Source organism: Zootoca vivipara, chromosome 4 (assembly GCF_965207765.1).
Source record: "Zootoca vivipara chromosome 4, rZooViv2.hap1.1, whole genome shotgun sequence".
NCBI classification, from domain to species: domain Eukaryota; kingdom Metazoa; phylum Chordata; class Lepidosauria; order Squamata; family Lacertidae; genus Zootoca; species Zootoca vivipara.
In genome coordinates, this window is record NC_142587.1 from 621,898 (window position 1) to 644,317 (window position 22,420).

The window sequence follows — 22,420 nt, forward strand, 5'->3', positions numbered from 1 at the left end:
CTGGAGTGCAGATGCATTTCTACTCAAGAGAAAGCAACTAAGCGAAATAAAGCCATAGAACGCTTACTTGCCTTCTTTCTATGCATTCTGACACTCCAACAATGTGTTCTGCTTCAATTAGGCTCATTTTACAAAGGTGCTTATTTCTGGAGTGCGGATGCTGTTCTACTCAAGAGTAAGCAACTAAGCGAAATAAAGCCATAGAACGCTTATTTGCCTTCTATCCATGCATTCTGACATTCCAACAACGTGTTTTGCTTAAATTTGGCTCAATTTACAACGGTGCTTATTACTGGAGTGCAGATGCATTTCTACTCAAGAGTAAGCAACTAAGCGAAATAAAGCCATAGAACGCTTACTTGCCTTCTTTCTATGCATTCTGACACTCCAACAATGTGTTCTGTTTCAATTAGGCTCATTTTACAAAGGTGCTTATTTCTGGAGTGCGGATGCATTTCTACTCAAGAGTAAGCAACTAAGCGAAATAAAGCCATAGAACGCTTATTTGCCTTCTATCTATGCATTCTGACACTCCAACAATGTGTTCTGCTTCAATTTGGCTCATTTTACAAAGGTGCTTATTTCAGGAGTGCAGATGCATTTCTACTCAAGAGTAAGCAACGAAGCGAAATAAAGCCATAGAACGCTTATTTGCCTTCTATCCATGCATTCTGACACTCCAACAACGTGTTTTGCTTAAATTTGGCTCAATTTACAACGGTGCTTATTTCTGGAGTGCGGATGCAGTTCTACTCAAGAGTAAGCAACTAAGCGAAATAAAGCCATAGAACGCTTATTTGCCTCCTATCTATGCATTCTGACACTCCAACAATGTGTTCTGCGTCAATTTAGCTCATTTAACAAAGGTGCTTATTTCTGGAGTGAACATGCAGTTCTACTGAAGAGTAAGCAACTAAGCGAAATAAAGCCATAGAACGCTTATTTGCCTTCTATCTATGCATTCTGACACTCCAACAATGTATTCTGCTTCAATTTGGCTCATTTTACAAAGGTGCTTATTACTGGAGTGCAGATGCATTTCTACTCAAGAGTAAGCAACTAAGCGAAATAAAGCCACAGAACGCTTACTTGCCTTCTTTCTATGCATTCTGACACTCCAACAATGTGTTCTGCTTCAATTAGGCTCATTTTACAAAGGTGCTCATTTCTGGAGTGCGGATGCTGTTCTACTCAAGAGTAAGCAACTAAGCGAAATAAAGCCATAGAACGCTTATTTGCCTTCTATCTATGCATTCTGACACTCCAACAATGTGTTCTGCTTCAATTTGGCTCATTTTACAAAGGTGCTTATTTCAGGAGTGCAGATGCATTTCTACTCAAGAGTAAGCAACTAAGCGAAATAAAGCCATAGAACGCTTATTTCCCTTCTATCCATGCATTCTGACATTCCAACAACGTGTTTTGCTTAAATTTGGCTCAATTTACAACGGTGCTTATTTCTGGAGTGAATATGCAGTTCTACTCAAGAGTAAGCAACTAAGCGAAATAAAGCCATAGAACGCTTATTTGCCTTCTATCCATGCATTCTGACACTCCATCAATGTGTTCTGCTTCAATATGGCTCATTTTACAACGGTGCATATTTCTGGAGTGCAGATGCAGTTCTACTCAAGAGTAAGCAACTAAGCGAAATAAAGCCATAAAACGCTTATTTGCCTTCTATCTATGCATTCTGACACTCCAACAACGTGTTTTGCTTAAGTTTGGCTCAATTTACAACGGTGCATATTTCAGGAGTAAACATGCAGTTCTACTCAAGAGTAAGCAACTAAGTGAAATAAAGCCATAGAATGCTTATTTGCCTTCTATCTATGCATTCTGACACTCCAACAATGTGTTCTGCTTCAATTTGGCTCAATTTACAAAGGTGCTTATTTCTGGAGTGAACATGCAGTTCTACTTAAGAGTAAGCAACTAAGCGAAATAAAGCCATAGAACGCTTACTTTCCTTCTTTCTATGCATTCTGACACTCCAACAATGTGTTCTGCTTCAATTTGGCTCATTTTACAAAGGTTCTTTTTTCAGGCGTGCAGATGCATTTCTTCTCAACAGTAAGCAACTAAGCGAAATAAAGCCATAGAACCCTTATTTGCCTTCTATCCATGCATTCTGACACTCCAACAATGTGTTCTGCTTCAATTTGGCTCATTTTACAAAGGTGCTTATTTCTGGAGTGAACATGCAGTTCTACTGAAGAGTAAGCAACTAAGCGAAATAAAGCCATAGAACGCTTATTTGCCTTCTATCTATGCATTCTGACACTCCAACAATGTATTCTGCTTCAATTTGGCTCATTTTACAAAGGTGCTTATTACTGGAGTGCAGATGCATTTCTACTCAAGAGTAAGCAACAAAGCGAAATAAAGCCATAGAACGCTTACTTGCCTTCTTTCTATGCATTCTGACACTCCAACAATGTGTTCTGCTTCAATTAGGCTCATTTTACAAAGGTGCTTATTTCTGGAGTGCGGATGCATTTCTACTCAAGAGTAAGCAACTAAGCGAAATAAAGCCATAGAACGCTTATTTGCCTTCTATCCATGCATTCTGACACTCCAACAATGTGTTCTGCTTCAATTTGGCTCATTTTACAAAGGTGCTTATTTCAGGAGTGCAGATGCATTTCTACTCAAGAGTAAGCAACGAAGCGAAATAAAGCCATAGAACGCTTATTTGCCTCCTATCTATGCATTCTGACACTCCAACAATGTGTTCTGCGTCAATTTAGCTCATTTAACAAAGGTGCTTATTTCTGGAGTGAACATGCAGTTCTACTGAAGAGTAAGCAACTAAGCGAAATAAAGCCATAGAACGCTTATTTGCCTTCTATCTCTGCATTCTGACACTCCAACAATGTATTCTGCTTCAATTTGGCTCATTTTACAAAGGTGCTTATTACTGGAGTGCAGATGCATTTCTACTCAAGAGTAAGCAACTAAGCGAAATAAAGCCATAGAACGCTTATTTGCCTTCTATCTATGCATTCTGACACTCCAACAATGTGTTCTGCTTCAATTTGGCTCATTTTACAAAGGTGCTTATTTCAGGAGTGCAGATGCATTTCTACTCAAGAGTAAGCAACTAAGCGAAATAAAGCCATAGAATGCTTATTTCCCTTCTATCCATGCATTCTGACATTCCAACAACGTGTTTTGCTTAAATTTGGCTCAATTTACAACGGTGCTTATTACTGGAGTGCAGATGCATTTCTACTCAAGAGTAAGCAACTAAGCGAAATAAAGCCATAGAATGCTTATTTGCCTCCTATCTATGCATTCTGACACTCCAACAATGTGTTCTGCGTCAATTTGGCTCATTTTACAAAGTTGCTTATTTCTGGAGTGAACATGCAGTTCTACTCAAGAGTAAGCAACTAAGCGAAATAAAGCCATAGAACGCTTATTTGCCTTCTATCTATGCATTCTGACACTCCAACAATGTGTTCTGCTTCAATTTGGCTCATTTTATAAAGGTGCTTATTTCTGGAGTGAACATGCAGTTCGACTCAAGAGTAAGCAACTAAGCGAAATAAAGCCATAAAACGCTTATTTGCCTTCTATCTATGCATTCTGACACTCCAACAATGTGTTCTGCTTCAATTTGGCTCATTTTACAAAGGTGCTTATTTCAGGAGTGCAGATGCATTTCTACTCAAGAGTAAGCAACTAAGCGAAATAAAGCCATAGAACGCTTATTTGCCTTCTATCCATGCATTCTGACATTCCAACAACGTGTTTTGCTTAAATTTGGCTCAATTTACAACGGTGCTTATTACTGGAGTGCAGATGCATTACTACTCAAGAGTAAGCAACTAAGCGAAATAAAGCCATAGAACGCTTACTTGCCTTCTTTCTATGCATTCTGACACTCCAACAATGTGTTCTGTTTCAATTAGGCTCATTTTACAAAGGTGCTTATTTCTGGAGTGCGGATGCATTTCTACTCAAGAGTAAGCAACTAAGCGAAATAAAGCCATAGAACGCTTATTTGCCTTCTATCTATGCATTCTGACACTCCCACAATGTGTTCTGCTTCAATTTGGCTCATTTTACAAAGGTGCTTATTTCAGGAGTGCAGATGCATTTCTACTCAAGAGTAAGCAACGAAGCGAAATAAAGCCATAGAACGCTTATTTGCCTTCTATCCATGCATTCTGACACTCCAACAACGTGTTTTGCTTAAATTTGGCTCAATTTACAAAGGTGCTTATTTCTGGAGTGCGGATGCATTTCTACTCAAGAGTAAGCAACTAAGCGAAATAAAGCCATAGAACGGTTATTTGCCTTCTATCCATGCATTCTGACACTCCAACAACGTGTTTTGCTTCAATTTGGCTCATTTTAAAAAGGTGCTCATTTCTGGTGTGCAGATGCATTTCTATTCAAGAGTAAGCAACTAAGCGAAATAAAGCCATAGAACGGTTATTTGCCTTCTATCTATGCATTCTGACACTCCAACAATGTGTTCTGCTTCAATTTGGCTCATTTTACAAAGGTGCTTATTTCAGGAGTGCAGATGCATTTCTACTCAAGAGTAAGCAACTAAGCGAAATAAAGCCATAGAACGCTTATTTGCCTTCTATCCATGCATTCTGACATTCCAACAACGTGTTTTGCTTAAATTTGGCTCAATTTACAACGGTGCTTATTACTGGAGTGCAGATGCATTACTACTCAAGAGTAAGCAACTAAGCGAAATAAAGCCATAGAACGCTTACTTGCCTTCTTTCTATGCATTCTGACACTCCAACAATGTGTTCTGTTTCAATTAGGCTCATTTTACAAAGGTGCTTATTTCTGGAGTGCGGATGCATTTCTACTCAAGAGTAAGCAACTAAGCGAAATAAAGCCATAGAACGCTTATTTGCCTTCTATCTATGCATTCTGACACTCCCACAATGTGTTCTGCTTCAATTTGGCTCATTTTACAAAGGTGCTTATTTCAGGAGTGCAGATGCATTTCTACTCAAGAGTAAGCAACGAAGCGAAATAAAGCCATAGAACGCTTATTTGCCTTCTATCCATGCATTCTGACACTCCAACAACGTGTTTTGCTTAAATTTGGCTCAATTTACAAAGGTGCTTATTTCTGGAGTGCGGATGCATTTCTACTCAAGAGTAAGCAACTAAGCGAAATAAAGCCATAGAACGCTTATTTGCCTTCTATCTATGCATTCTGACACTCCAACAATGTGTTCTGCTTCAATTTGGCTCATTTTACAAAGGTGCTTATTTCAGGAGTGCAGATGCATTTCTACTCAAGAGTAAGCAACGAAGCGAAATAAAGCCATAGAACGCTTATTTGCCTTCTATCCATGCATTCTGACACTCCAACAACGTGTTTTGCTTAAATTTGGCTCAATTTACAACGGTGCTTATTTCTGGAGTGCGGATGCAGTTCTACTCAAGAGTAAGCAACTAAGCGAAATAAAGCCATAGAACGCTTATTTGCCTCCTATCTATGCATTCTGACACTCCAACAATGTGTTCTGCGTCAATTTAGCTCATTTAACAAAGGTGCTTATTTCTGGAGTGAACATGCAGTTCTACTGAAGAGTAAGCAACTAAGCGAAATAAAGCCATAGAACGCTTATTTGCCTTCTATCTATGCATTCTGACACTCCAACAATGTATTCTGCTTCAATTTGGCTCATTTTACAAAGGTGCTTATTACTGGAGTGCAGATGCATTTCTACTCAAGAGTAAGCAACTAAGCGAAATAAAGCCACAGAACGCTTACTTGCCTTCTTTCTATGCATTCTGACACTCCAACAATGTGTTCTGCTTCAATTAGGCTCATTTTACAAAGGTGCTCATTTCTGGAGTGCGGATGCTGTTCTACTCAAGAGTAAGCAACTAAGCGAAATAAAGCCATAGAACGCTTATTTGCCTTCTATCTATGCATTCTGACACTCCAACAATGTGTTCTGCTTCAATTTGGCTCATTTTACAAAGGTGCTTATTTCAGGAGTGCAGATGCATTTCTACTCAAGAGTAAGCAACTAAGCGAAATAAAGCCATAGAACGCTTATTTCCCTTCTATCCATGCATTCTGACATTCCAACAACGTGTTTTGCTTAAATTTGGCTCAATTTACAACGGTGCTTATTTCTGGAGTGAATATGCAGTTCTACTCAAGAGTAAGCAACTAAGCGAAATAAAGCCATAGAACGCTTATTTGCCTTCTATCCATGCATTCTGACACTCCATCAATGTGTTCTGCTTCAATATGGCTCATTTTACAACGGTGCATATTTCTGGAGTGCAGATGCAGTTCTACTCAAGAGTAAGCAACTAAGCGAAATAAAGCCATAAAACGCTTATTTGCCTTCTATCTATGCATTCTGACACTCCAACAACGTGTTTTGCTTAAGTTTGGCTCAATTTACAACGGTGCATATTTCAGGAGTAAACATGCAGTTCTACTCAAGAGTAAGCAACTAAGTGAAATAAAGCCATAGAATGCTTATTTGCCTTCTATCTATGCATTCTGACACTCCAACAATGTGTTCTGCTTCAATTTGGCTCAATTTACAAAGGTGCTTATTTCTGGAGTGAACATGCAGTTCTACTTAAGAGTAAGCAACTAAGCGAAATAAAGCCATAGAACGCTTACTTTCCTTCTTTCTATGCATTCTGACACTCCAACAATGTGTTCTGCTTCAATTTGGCTCATTTTACAAAGGTTCTTTTTTCAGGCGTGCAGATGCATTTCTTCTCAACAGTAAGCAACTAAGCGAAATAAAGCCATAGAACCCTTATTTGCCTTCTATCCATGCATTCTGACACTCCAACAATGTGTTCTGCTTCAATTTGGCTCATTTTACAAAGGTGCTTATTTCTGGAGTGAACATGCAGTTCTACTGAAGAGTAAGCAACTAAGCGAAATAAAGCCATAGAACGCTTATTTGCCTTCTATCTATGCATTCTGACACTCCAACAATGTATTCTGCTTCAATTTGGCTCATTTTACAAAGGTGCTTATTACTGGAGTGCAGATGCATTTCTACTCAAGAGTAAGCAACAAAGCGAAATAAAGCCATAGAACGCTTACTTGCCTTCTTTCTATGCATTCTGACACTCCAACAATGTGTTCTGCTTCAATTAGGCTCATTTTACAAAGGTGCTTATTTCTGGAGTGCGGATGCATTTCTACTCAAGAGTAAGCAACTAAGCGAAATAAAGCCATAGAACGCTTATTTGCCTTCTATCCATGCATTCTGACACTCCAACAATGTGTTCTGCTTCAATTTGGCTCATTTTACAAAGGTGCTTATTTCAGGAGTGCAGATGCATTTCTACTCAAGAGTAAGCAACGAAGCGAAATAAAGCCATAGAACGCTTATTTGCCTCCTATCTATGCATTCTGACACTCCAACAATGTGTTCTGCGTCAATTTAGCTCATTTAACAAAGGTGCTTATTTCTGGAGTGAACATGCAGTTCTACTGAAGAGTAAGCAACTAAGCGAAATAAAGCCATAGAACGCTTATTTGCCTTCTATCTCTGCATTCTGACACTCCAACAATGTATTCTGCTTCAATTTGGCTCATTTTACAAAGGTGCTTATTACTGGAGTGCAGATGCATTTCTACTCAAGAGTAAGCAACTAAGCGAAATAAAGCCATAGAACGCTTATTTGCCTTCTATCTATGCATTCTGACACTCCAACAATGTGTTCTGCTTCAATTTGGCTCATTTTACAAAGGTGCTTATTTCAGGAGTGCAGATGCATTTCTACTCAAGAGTAAGCAACTAAGCGAAATAAAGCCATAGAATGCTTATTTCCCTTCTATCCATGCATTCTGACATTCCAACAACGTGTTTTGCTTAAATTTGGCTCAATTTACAACGGTGCTTATTACTGGAGTGCAGATGCATTTCTACTCAAGAGTAAGCAACTAAGCGAAATAAAGCCATAGAATGCTTATTTGCCTCCTATCTATGCATTCTGACACTCCAACAATGTGTTCTGCGTCAATTTGGCTCATTTTACAAAGTTGCTTATTTCTGGAGTGAACATGCAGTTCTACTCAAGAGTAAGCAACTAAGCGAAATAAAGCCATAGAACGCTTATTTGCCTTCTATCTATGCATTCTGACACTCCAACAATGTGTTCTGCTTCAATTTGGCTCATTTTATAAAGGTGCTTATTTCTGGAGTGAACATGCAGTTCGACTCAAGAGTAAGCAACTAAGCGAAATAAAGCCATAAAACGCTTATTTGCCTTCTATCTATGCATTCTGACACTCCAACAATGTGTTCTGCTTCAATTTGGCTCATTTTAAAAAGGTGCTCATTTCTGGTGTGCAGATGCATTTCTATTCAAGAGTAAGCAACTAAGCGAAATAAAGCCATAGAACGGTTATTTGCCTTCTATCTATGCATTCTGACACTCCAACAATGTGTTCTGCTTCAATTTGGCTCATTTTACAAAGGTGCTTATTTCAGGAGTGCAGATGCATTTCTACTCAAGAGTAAGCAACTAAGCGAAATAAAGCCATAGAACGCTTATTTGCCTTCTATCCATGCATTCTGACATTCCAACAACGTGTTTTGCTTAAATTTGGCTCAATTTACAACGGTGCTTATTACTGGAGTGCAGATGCATTACTACTCAAGAGTAAGCAACTAAGCGAAATAAAGCCATAGAACGCTTACTTGCCTTCTTTCTATGCATTCTGACACTCCAACAATGTGTTCTGTTTCAATTAGGCTCATTTTACAAAGGTGCTTATTTCTGGAGTGCGGATGCATTTCTACTCAAGAGTAAGCAACTAAGCGAAATAAAGCCATAGAACGCTTATTTGCCTTCTATCTATGCATTCTGACACTCCCACAATGTGTTCTGCTTCAATTTGGCTCATTTTACAAAGGTGCTTATTTCAGGAGTGCAGATGCATTTCTACTCAAGAGTAAGCAACGAAGCGAAATAAAGCCATAGAACGCTTATTTGCCTTCTATCCATGCATTCTGACACTCCAACAACGTGTTTTGCTTAAATTTGGCTCAATTTACAACGGTGCTTATTTCTGGAGTGCGGATGCAGTTCTACTCAAGAGTAAGCAACTAAGCGAAATAAAGCCATAGAACGCTTATTTGCCTCCTATCTATGCATTCTGACACTCCAACAATGTGTTCTGCGTCAATTTAGCTCATTTAACAAAGGTGCTTATTTCTGGAGTGAACATGCAGTTCTACTGAAGAGTAAGCAACTAAGCGAAATAAAGCCATAGAACGCTTATTTGCCTTCTATCTATGCATTCTGACACTCCAACAATGTATTCTGCTTCAATTTGGCTCATTTTAGAAAGGTGCTTATTACTGGAGTGCAGATGCATTTCTACTCAAGAGTAAGCAACTAAGCGAAATAAAGCCACAGAACGCTTACTTGCCTTCTTTCTATGCATTCTGACACTCCAACAATGTGTTCTGCTTCAATTAGGCTCATTTTACAAAGGTGCTCATTTCTGGAGTGCGGATGCTGTTCTACTCCAGAGTAAGCAACTAAGCGAAATAAAGCCATAGAACACTTATTTGCCTTCTATCTATGCATTCTGACACTCCAACAATGTGTTCTGCTTCAATTTGGCTCATTTTACAAAGGTGCTTATTTCAGGAGTGCAGATGCATTTCTACTCAAGAGTAAGCAACTAAGCGAAATAAAGCCATAGAACGCTTATTTGCCTTCTATCCATGCATTCTGACATTCCAACAACGTGTTTTGCTTAAATTTGGCTCAATTTACAACGGTGCTTATTACTGGAGTGCAGATGCATTTCTACTCAAGAGTAAGCAACTAAGCGAAATAAAGCCATAGAATGCTTACTTGCCTTCTATCTATGCATTCTGACACTCCAACAATGTGTTCTGCTTCAATTAGGCTCATTTTACAAAGGTGTTTATTTCTGGAGTGCGGATGCTGTTCTACTCAAGAGTAAGCAACTAAGCGAAATAAAGCCATGGAACGCTTATTTGCCTCCTATCTATGCATTCTGACACTCCAACAAAGTGTTCTGCTTCACTTTGGCTCATTTTACAAAGTTGCTTATTTCTGGAGAGAATATGCAGTTCTACTCAAGAGTAAGCAACTAAGCGAAATAAAGCCATAGAACGCTTACTTTCCTTCTTTCTATGCATTCTGACACTCCAACAATGTGTTTTGCTTCAATTTGGCTCATTTTACAAAGTTGCTTATTTCTGGAGTGCGGATGCAGTTCTACTCAAGAGTAAGCAACTAAGCGAAATAAAGCCATAGAACGCTTATTTGCCTCCTATCTATGCATTCTGACACTCCAACAATGTGTTCTGCGTCAATTTGGCTCATTTTACAAAGTTGCTTATTTCTGGAGTGAATATGCAGTTCTACTCAAGAGTAAGCAACTAAGCGAAATAAAGCCATAGAACGCTTATTTGCCTTCTATCCATGCATTCTGACACTCCATCAATGTGTTCTGCTTCAATATGGCTCATTTTACAACGGTGCATATTTCAGGAGTAAACATGCAGTTCTACTCAAGAGTAAGCAACTAAGTGAAATAAAGCCATAGAATGCTTATTTGCCTTCTATCTATGCATTCTGACACTCCAACAACGTGTTCTGCTTCAATTTGGCTCATTTTACAAAGTTGCTTATTTCTGGAGTGAATATGCAGTTCTACTCAAGAGGAAGCAACTAAGCGAAATAAAGCCATAGAACACTTATTTGCCTCCTATCTATGCATTCTGACACTCCAACAATGTGTTCTGCTTCACTTTGGCTCATTTTACAAAGTTGCTTATTTCTGGAGTGAATATGCAGTTCTACTCAAGAGTAATCAACTAAGAGAAATAAAGCCATAGAACGCTTACTTTCCTTCTTTCTATGCATTCTGACACTCCAACAATGTGTTTTGCTTCAATTTGGCTCATTTTACAAAGTTGCTTATTTCTGGAGTGCGGATGCAGTTCTACTCAAGAGTAAGCAACTAAGCGAAATAAAGCCATAGAACGCTTATTTGCCTTCTATCCATGCATTCTGACACTCCTACAACGTGTTTTGCTTAAATTTGGCTCAATTTACAACGGTGCATATTTATGGAGTGCAGATGCAGTTCTACTCAAGAGTAAGCAACTAAGCGAAATAAAGCCATAGAACGCTTATTTGCCTTCTAGCTATGCATTCTGACACTCCATCAATGTGTTCTGCTTCAATATGGCTCATTTTACAAAGGTGCTTATTTCTGGACTGCAGATGCATTTCTACTCAAGAGTAAGCAACTAAGCGAAATAAAGCCATAGAACGCTTATTTGCCTTCTATCTATGCATTCTGACACTCCAACAATGTGTTCTGCTTCAATTTGGCTCATTTTAAAAAGGTGCTTATTACTGGAGTGCAGATGCATTTCTACTCAAGAGTAAGCAACTAAGCGAAATAAAGCCATAGAACGCTTATTTGCCTTCTATCTATGCATTCTGACACTCCAACAATGTGTTCTGCTTCAATTTGGCTCATTTAACAAAGGTGCTTATTTCTGGAGTGAACATGCAGTTCTACTGAAGAGTAAGCAACTAAGCGAAATAAAGCCATAGAACGCTTATTTGCCTTCTATCTATGCATTCTGACACTCCAACAATGTATTCTGCTTCAATTTGGCTCATTTTACAAAGGTGCTTATTACTGGAGTGCAGATGCATTTCTACTCAAGAGAAAGCAACTAAGCGAAATAAAGCCATAGAACGCTTACTTTCCTTCTTTCTATGCATTCTGACACTCCAACAATGTGTTCTGCTTCAATTTGGCTCATTTTACAAAGGTGCTTATTTCAGGAGTGCAGATGCATTTCTACTCAAGAGTAAGCAACTAAGCGAAATAAAGCCATAGAACGCTTATTTGCCTTCTATCTATGCATTCTGACACTCCAACAATATGTTCTGCTTCAATTTGGCTCATTTTACAAAGGTGCTTATTTCAGGAGTGCAGATGCATTTCTACTCAAGAGTAAGCAACGAAGCGAAATAAAGCCATAGAACGCTTATTTGCCTTCTATCCATGCATTCTGACACTCCAACAACGTGTTTTGCTTAAATTTGGCTCAATTTACAACGGTGCTTATTTCTGGAGTGCGGATGCAGTTCTACTCAAGAGTAAGCAACTAAGCGAAATAAAGCCATAGAACGCTTATTTGCTTCCTATCTATGCATTCTGACACTCCAACAATGTGTTCTGCGTCAATTTGGCTCATTTAACAAAGGTGCTTATTTCTGGAGTGCAGATGCATTTCTACTCAAGAGTAAGCAACTAAGCGAAATAAAGCCATAGAACGCTTATTTCCCTTCTATCCATGCATTCTGACATTCCAACAACGTGTTTTGCTTAAATTTGGCTCAATTTACAACGGTGCTTATTACTGGAGTGCAGATGCATTTCTACTCAAGAGTAAGCAACTAAGCGAAATAAAGCCATAGAATGCTTACTTGCCTTCTTTCTATGCATTCTGACACTCCAACAATGTGTTCTGCTTCAATTAGGCTCATTTTACAAAGGTGTTTATTTCTGGAGTGCGGATGCTGTTCTACTCAAGAGTAAGCAACTAAGCGAAATAAAGCCATAGAACGCTTATTTGCCTTCTATCTATGCATTCTGACACTCCAACAATGTGTTCTGCTTCAATTTGGCTCATTTTACAAAGGTGCTTATTTCTGGAGTGAACATGCAGTTCTACTCAAGAGTAAGCAACTAAGCGAAATAAAGCCATAGAACGCTTATTTGCCTTCTATCTATGCATTCTGACACTCCAACAATGTGTTCTGCTTCAATTTGGCTCATTTTACAAAGGTGCTTATTTCAGGAGTGCAGATGCATTTCAACTCAAGAGTAAGCAACTAAGCGAAATAAAGCCATAGAACGGTTATTTGCCTTCTATCTATGCATTCTGACACTCCAACAATGTGTTCTGCTTCAATTAGGCTCATTTTACAAAGGTGCTTATTTCTGGAGTGCGGATGCTGTTTTACTCAAGAGTAAGCAACTAAGCGAAATAAAGCCATAGAACGCTTATTTGCCTTCTATCTATGCATTCTGACACTCCAACAATGTGTTCTGCTTCAATTTGGCTCATTTTACAAAGGTGCTTATTTCAGGAGTGCAGATGCATTTCTACTCAAGAGTAAGCAACTAAGCGAAATAAAGCCATAGAACGCTTATTTGCCTTCTATCCATGCATTCTGACATTCCAACAACGTGTTTTGCTTAAATTTGGCTCAATTTACAACGGTGCTTATTACTGGAGTGCAGATGCATTTCTACTCAAGAGTAAGCAACTAAGCGAAATAAAGCCATAGAACGCTTACTTGCCTTCTTTCTATGCATTCTGACACTCCAACAATGTGTTCTGTTTCAATTAGGCTCATTTTACAAAGGTGCTTATTTCTGGAGTGCGGATGCATTTCTACTCAAGAGTAAGCAACTAAGCGAAATAAAGCCATAGAACGCTTATTTGCCTTCTATCCATGCATTCTGACACTCCAACAACGTGTTTTGCTTAAATTTGGCTCAATTTACAACGGTGCTTATTTCTGGAGTGCGGATGCAGTTCTACTCAAGAGTAAGCAACTAAGCGAAATAAAGCCATAGAACGCTTATTTGCTTCCTATCTATGCATTCTGACACTCCAACAATGTGTTCTGCGTCAATTTGTCTCATTTAACAAAGGTGCTTATTTCTGGAGTGCAGATGCATTTCTACTCAAGAGTAAGCAACTAAGCGAAATAAAGCCATAGAACGCTTATTTCCCTTCTATCCATGCATTCTGACATTCCAACAACGTGTTTTGCTTAAATTTGGCTCAATTTACAACGGTGCTTATTACTGGAGTGCAGATGCATTTCTACTCAAGAGTAAGCAACTAAGCGAAATAAAGCCATAGAATGCTTACTTGCCTTCTTTCTATGCATTCTGACACTCCAACAATGTGTTCTGCTTCAATTAGGCTCATTTTACAAAGGTGTTTATTTCTGAAGTGCGGATGCTGTTCTACTCAAGAGTAAGCAACTAAGCGAAATAAAGCCATAGAACGCTTATTTGCCTTCTATCTATGCATTCTGACACTCCAACAATGTGTTCTGCTTCAATTTGGCTCATTTTACAAAGGTGCTTATTTCTGGAGTGTGGATGCTGTTCTACTCAAGAGTAAGCTACTAAGCAAAAGAAAGCCATAGAACGCTTATTTGCCTTCTATCTATGCATTCTGACACTCCAACAATGTGTTCTGCTTCAATTTGGCTCATTTTACAAAGGTGCTTATTTCTGGAGTGAACATGCAGTTCTACTCAAGAGTAAGCAACTAAGCGAAATAAAGCCATAGAACGCTTATTTGCCTTCTATCTATGCATTCTGACACTCCAACAATGTGTTCTGCTTCAATTTGGCTCATTTTACAAAGGTGCTTATTACTGGAGTGCAGATGCATTTCTACTCAAGAGAAAGCAACTAAGCGAAATAAAGCCATAGAACGCTTACTTGCCTTCTTTCTATGCATTCTGACACTCCAACAATGTGTTCTGCTTCAATTAGGCTCATTTTACAAAGTTGCTTATTTCTGGAGTGCGGATGCTGTTTTACTCAAGAGTAAGCAACTAAGCGAAATAAAGCCATAGAACGCTTATTTGCCTTCTATCTATGCATTCTGACACTCCAACAATGTGTTCTGCTTCAATTTGGCTCATTTTACAAAGGTGCTTATTTCAGGAGTGCAGATGCATTTCTACTCAAGAGTAAGCAACTAAGCGAAATAAAGCCATAGAACGCTTATTTGCCTTCTATCCATGCATTCTGACATTCCAACAACGTGTTTTGCTTAAATTTGGCTCAATTTACAACGGTGCTTATTACTGGAGTGCAGATGCATTTCTACTCAAGAGTAAGCAACTAAGCGAAATAAAGCCATAGAACGCTTATTTGCCTTCTATCTATGCATTCTGACACTCCAACAATATGTTCTGCTTCAATTTGGCTCATTTTACAAAGGTGCTTATTTCAGGAGTGCAGATGCATTTCTACTCAAGAGTAAGCAACTAAGCGAAATAAAGCCATAGAACGCTTATTTGCCTTCTATCTATGCATTCTGACACTCCAACAATGTGTTCTGCTTCAATTTGGCTCATTTTACAAAGGTGCTTATTTCTGGAGTGAACATGCAGTTCTACTCAAGAGTAAGCAACTAAGCGAAATAAAGCCATAGAACGCTTATTTGCCTTCTATCTATGCATTCTGACACTCCAACAATGTGTTCTGCTTCAATTTGGCTCATTTAACAAAGGTGCTTATTTCTGGAGTGAACATGCAGTTCTACTGAAGAGTAAGCAACTAAGCGAAATAAAGCCATAGAATGCTTATTTGCCTTCTATCTATGCATTCTGACACTCCAACAATGTGTTCTGCTTCAATTAGGCTCATTTTACAAAGGTGCTTATTTCTGGAGTGCGGATGCTGTTTTACTCAAGAGTAAGCAACTAAGCAAAATAAAGCCATAGAACGCTTATTTGCCTTCTATCTATGCATTCTGACACTCCAACAATGTGTTCTGCTTCAATTTGGCTCATTTTACAAAGGTGCTTATTTCAGGAGTGCAGATGCATTTCTACTCAAGAGTAAGCAACTAAGCGAAATAAAGCCATAGAACGCTTATTTGCCTTCTATCCATGCATTCTGACATTCCAACAACGTGTTTTGCTTAAATTTGGCTCAATTTACAACGGTGCTTATTACTGGAGTGCAGATGCATTTCTACTCAAGAGTAAGCAACTAAGCGAAATAAAGCCATAGAACGCTTACTTGCCTTCTTTCTATGCATTCTGACACTCCAACAATGTGTTCTGTTTCAATTAGGCTCATTTTACAAAGGTGCTTATTTCTGGAGTGCGGATGCATTTCTACTCAAGAGTAAGCAACTAAGCGAAATAAAGCCATAGAACGCTTATTTGCCTTCTATCTATGCATTCTGACACTCCAACAATATGTTCTGCTTCAATTTGGCTCATTTTACAAAGGTGCTTATTTCAGGAGTGCAGATGCATTTCTACTCAAGAGTAAGCTACGAAGCGAAATAAAGCCATAGAACGCTTATTTGCCTTCTATCCATGCATTCTGACACTCCAACAACGTGTTTTGCTTAAATTTGGCTCAATTTACAACGGTGCTTATTTCTGGAGTGCGGATGCAGTTCTACTCAAGAGTAAGCAACTAAGCGAAATAAAGCCATAAAACGCTTATTTGCTTCCTATCTATGCATTCTGACATTCCAACAACGTGTTTTGCTTAAATTTGGCTCAATTTACAACGGTGCTTATTACTGGAGTGCAGATGCATTTCTACTCAAGAGTAAGCAACTAAGCGAAATAAAGCCATAGAATGCTTACTTGCCTTCTTTCTATGCATTCTGACACTCCAACAATGTGTTCTGCTTCAATTAGGCTCATTTTACAAAGGTGTTTATTTCTGGAGTGCGGATGCTGTTCTACTCAAGAGTAAGCAACTAAGCGAAATAAAGCCATAGAACGCTTATTTGCCTTCTATCTATGCATTCTGACACTCCAACAAAGTGTTCTGCTTCACTTTGGCTCATTTTACAAAGTTGCTTATTTCTGGAGTGAATATGCAGTTCTACTCAAGAGTAAGCAACTAAGCGAAATAAAGCCATAGAACGCTTACTTTCCTTCTTTCTATGCATTCTGACACTCCAACAATGTGTTTTGCTTCAATTTGGCTCATTTTACAAAGTTGCTTATTTCTGGAGTGCGGATGCAGTTCTACTCAAGAGTAAGCAACTAAGCGAAATAAAGTCATAGAACGCTTATTTGCCTCCTATCTATGCATTCTGACACTCCAACAATGTGTTCTGCGTCAATTTCGCTCATTTTACAAAGTTGCTTATTTCTGGAGTGAACATGCAGTTCTACTCAAGAGTAAGCAACTAAGCGAAATAAAGCCATAGAACGCTTATTTGCCTTCTATCCATGCATTCTGACACTCCATCAATGTGTTCTGCTTCAATATGGCTCATTTTACAACGGTGCATATTTCTGGAGTGCAGATGCAGTTCTACTCAAGAGTAAGCAACTAAGCGAAATCCTATATAATAATGTCCATGTTGTCCCTGCGTCCAGATGTCCCGTGTGTCCCTGGGGTACTGCGCATGTCCCCCAGAGACACAGGGATTGGACGGAGGGACAACCAGGGACACAGGGATTGGACCCGTGCTCTCGGGACACAGGGAACAGCCAACCGCCGCTCCGAAGCCCAGTCTCATGCTGGAGGTGCGCGGTGAGGCGGCGGGGGAGAGAAGCGCTCCCCCCCCCCGGCAGCCTTGCCGCACACCTCCGGCATGGGACGGCGCTTCCTCGGGGAACCCGAGGAAGCCGAAGCGGCAGCGGGCACGGAGGGAGGCCCGCTTTGGCTTGGCAGCGGCGGGAAGAAGGGGAGGAATTCCTCCCCTTTTTCCCGCCGCCGCCAAGCCAGTCCCGGAGCCGAATTGCGGCGCGGCGGGGTTTTTCGCCGTTTGCCTCCCCCAGGGGAAGGCAAACGGCGAAAAGCCCCCGCTGCGGACTGGCTTGGCGGTGGCGGGAACATCCCGCCACCGCCAAGCCAGTCCCGGAGCCGAATTGCGGCGCGGCGGGGTTTTTCGCTGTTTGCCTCCCCCAGGGGAAGGCAAACGGCGAAAACCCCCCGCTGCGGACTGGCTTGGCGGTGGCGGGAAGACCCGCCACCGCCAAGCCAGTCCCGGAGCCGATTTGCGGCGCGGCGGGGTTTTTCGCCGTTTGCCTCCCCCTCGAGGGAAGGCAAACGGCGAAAAGCCCCCGCTGCGGACTGGCTTGGCGGTGGCGGGAAGACCCGCCACCGCCAAGCCAGTCCCGGAGCCGAATTGCGGCGCGGCGGGGTTTTTCGCTGTTTGCCTCCCCCAGGGGAAGGCAAACGGCGAAAACCCCCCGCTGCGGACTGGCTTGGCGGTGGCGGGAAGACCCGCCACCGCCAAGCCAGTCCCGGAGCCGAATTGCGGCGCGGCGGGGTTTTTCGCCGTTTGCCTCCCCCAGGGGAAGGCAAACGGCGAAAAAACCCCACTGCGGACTGGCTTGGCGGTGGCGGGAAGACCCGCCACCGCCAAGCCAGTCCCGGAGCCGAATTGCGGCGCGGCGGGGTTTTTCGCCGTTTGCCTCCCCCTCGAGGGAAGGCAAACGGCGAAAAGCCCCCGCTGCGGACTGGCTTGGCGGTGGCGGGAAGACCCGCCACCGCCAAGCCAGTCCCGGAGCCGAATTGCGGCGCGGCGGGGTTTTTCGCTGTTTGCCTCCCCCAGGGGAAGGCAAACGGCGAAAAGCCCCCGCTGCGGACTGGCTTGGCGGTGGCGGGAACATCCCGCCACCGCCAAGCCAGTCCCGGAGCCGAATTGCGGCGCGGCGGGGTTTTTCGCTGTTTGCCTCCCCCAGGGGAATGCAAACGGCGAAAACCCCCCGCTGCGGACTGGCTTGGCGGTGGCGGGAAGACCCGCCACCGCTAAGCCAGTCCCGGAGCCGAATTGCGGCGCGGCGAGGTTTTTCGCCGTTTGCCTCCCCCAGGGGAAGGCAAACGGCGAAAAGCCCCCGCTGCGGACTGGCTTGGCGGTGGCGGGAAGACCCGCCACCGCCAAGCCAGTCCCGGAGCCGAATTGCGGCGCGGCGGGGTTTTTCGCCGTTTGCCTCCCCCTCAGGGGAAGGCAAACGGCGAAAAGCCCCCGCTGCGAACTGGCTTGGTGGTGGCGGGAAGACCCGCCACCGCCAAGCCAGTCCCGGCAGGCCGCTTCCTCTAGCGCCCGTTTTTAAACGGGCTAAAATCCACTAGTAAAGCCATAAAACGCTTATTTGCCTTCTATCTATGCATTCTGACACTCCAACAACGTGTTTTGCTTAAGTTTGGCTCAATTTACAACGGTGCATATTTCAGGAGTAAACATGCAGTTCTACTCAAGAGTAAGCAACTAAGTGAAATAAAGCCATAGAATGCTTATTTGCCTTCTATCTATGCATTCTGACACTCCAACAATGTGTTCTGCTTCAATTTGGCTCAATTTACAAACGTGCTTATTTCTGGAGTGAACATGCAGTTCTACTCAAGAGTAAGCAACTAAGCGAAATAAAGCCATAGAACGCTTACTTTCCTTCTTTCTATGCATTCTGACACTCCAACAATGTGTTCTGCTTCACTTTGGCTCATTTTACAAAGTTGCTTATTTCTGGAGTGAATATGCAGTTCTACTCAAGAGTAAGCAACTAAGCGAAATAAAGCCATAGAACGCTTACTTTCCTTCTTTCTATGCATTCTGACACTCCAACAATGTGTTTTGCTTCAATTTGGCTCATTTTACAAAGGTGCTTATTTCAGGAGTGCAGATGCATTTCTACTCAACATTAAGCAACTAAGCGAAATAAAGCCATAGAACGCTTATTTGCCTTCTATCCATGCATTCTGACACTCCTACAACGTGTTTTGCTTAAATTTGGCTCAATTTACAACGGTGCATATTTCAGGAGTGCAGATGCAGTTCTACTCAAGAGTAAGCAACTAAGCGAAATAAAGCAATAGAACGCTTATTTTGCCTTCTATCTATGCATCCTGACACTCCATCAATGTGTTCTGCTTCAATATGGCTCATTTTACAAAGGTGCTTATTTCTGGACTGCAGATGCATTTCTACTCAAGAGTAAGCAACTAAGCGAAATAAAGCCATAGAACGCTTATTTGCCTCCTATCTATGCATTCTGACACTCCAACAATGTGTTCTGCTTCAATTTGGCTCATTTTACAAAGTTGCTTATTTCTGGAGTGAATAGGCAGTTCTACTCAAGAGTAAGCAACTAAGCGAAATAAAGCCATAGAACGCTTATTTGCCTTCTGTCCATGCATTCTGACACTCCTACAACGTGTTTTGCTTAAATTTGGCTCAATTTACAACGGTGCATATTTCTGGATTGCAGATGCATTTCTACTCAAGAGTAAGCAACTAAGCGAAATAAAGCCATAGAACGCTTATTTGCCTTCTATCTATGCATTCTGACACTCCTACAATGTGTTCTGCTTCAATTTGGCTCATTTTACAAAGGTGCTTATTTCTGGAGTGAACATGCAGTTCTACTCAAGAGTAAGCAACTAAGCGAAATAAAGCCAAAGAACGCTTATTTGCCTTCTATCTATGCATTCTGACACTCCAACAATGTGTTCTGCTTCAATTTGGCTCATTTTAAAAAGGTGCTTATTACTGGAGTGCAGATGCATTTCTACTCAAGAGTAAGCAACTAAGCGAAATAAAGCCATAGAACGCTTATTTGCCTTCTATCTATGCATTCTGACACTCCAACAATGTGTTCTGCTTCAATTTGGCTCATTTTACAAAGGTGCTTATTACTGGAGTGCAGATGCATTTCTACTCAAGAGTAAGCAACTAAGCGAAATAAAGCCATAGAACGCTTATTTGCCTTCTATCTATGCATTCTGACACTCCAACAATGTGTTCTGCTTCAATTTGGCTCATTTTACAAAGGTGCTCATTTCTGGAGTGTAGATGCATTTCTACTCAAGAGTAAGCAACTAAGCGAAATAAAGCCATAGATCGCTTATTTGCCTTCTATCTATGCATTCTGACACTCCAACAATGTGTTCTGCTTCATATTGGCTCATTTTACTAAGGTGCTCATTTCTGGAGTGAACATGCAGTTCTACTCAAGAGTAAGCAACTAAGCGAAACAAAGCCATAGAACGCTTATTGGCCTTCAATCTATGCATTCTGAAACTTCAACAATGTGTTCTGCTTCAATTTGGCTCATTTTACAAAGGTGCTTATTTCTGGAGTGCGGATGCTGTTCTACTCAAGAGTAAGCTACTAAGCAAAAGAAAGCCATAGAACGCTTATTTGCCTTCTATCTATGCATTCTGGCACACCAAGAATGTGTTCTGCTTCAATTTGGCTCATTTTACAAAGGTGCTTATTTCTGGAGTGAACATGCAGTTCTACTCAAGAGTAAGCAACTAAGCGAAAAAAAGCCATAGAACACTTATTTGCCTTCCATCTATGCATTCTGACACTCCAACAATGTGTTCTGCTTCAATTTGGCTCATTTTACAAAGGTGCTTATTTCTGGAGTGAACATGCAGTTCTACTCAAGAGTAAGCAACTAAGCGAAATAAAGCCATAGAACGCTTATTTGCCTTCTATCTATGCATTCTGACACTCCAACAATGTCTTCTGCTTCAATTTGGCTCATTTTACAAAGGTGCTCATTTCTGGAGTGCGGATGCAGTTCTACTCAAGAGTAAGCAACTAAGCGAAATAAAGTCATAGAACGCTTATTTGCCTTCTATCTATGCATTCTGACACTCCAACAATGTGTTCTGCATCAATTTGGCTCATTTTACAAAGGTGCTTATTACTGGAGTGCAGATGCATTTCTACTCAAGAGTAAGCAACTAAGCGAAATAAAGCCATAGAACGCTTATTTGCCTTCTATCTATGCATTCTGACACTCCAACAATGTGTTCTGCTTCAATTTGGCTCATTTTACAAAGGTGCTCATTTCTGGAGTGTAGATGCATTTCTACTCAAGAGTAAGCAACTATGCGAAATAAAGCCATAGATCGCTTATTTGCCTTCTATCTATGCATTCTGACACTCCAACAATGTGTTCTGCTTCAAATTGGCTCATTTTACTAAGGTGCTCATTTCTGGAGTGAACATGCAGTTCTACTCAAGAGTAAGCAACTAAGCGAAACAAAGCCATAGAACGCTTATTGGCCTTCAATCTATGCATTCTGAAACTTCAACAATGTGTTCTGCTTCAATTTGGCTCATTTTACAAAGGTGCTTATTTCTGGAGTGCGGATGCTGTTCTACTCAAGAGTAAGCTACTAAGCAAAAGAAAGCCATAGAACGCTTATTTGCCTTCTATCTATGCATTCTGACACTCCAACAATGTGTTCTGCTTCAATTTGGCTCATTTTACAAAGGTGCTTATTTCTGGAGTGAACATGCAGTTCTACTCAAGAGTAAGCAACTAAGCGAAAAAAAGCCATAGAACGCTTATTTGCCTTCCATCTATGCATTCTGACACTCCAACAATGTGTTCTGCTTCAATTTGGCTCATTTTACAAAGGTGCTCATTTCTGGAGTGCGGATGCAGTTCTACTCAAGAGTAAGCAACTAAGCGAAATAAAGCCATAGAACGCTTATTTGCTTTTTTCTATGCATTCTGACACTCCAACAATGTGTTCTGCTTCAATTTGGCTCAGTTCATAAAGGTGCTTATTTCTGGAGTGCGGATGCAGTTCTACTCAAGAGTAAGCAACTAAGCGAAATAAAGCCATAGAACGCTTATTTGCCTTCTATCTATGCATTCTGAC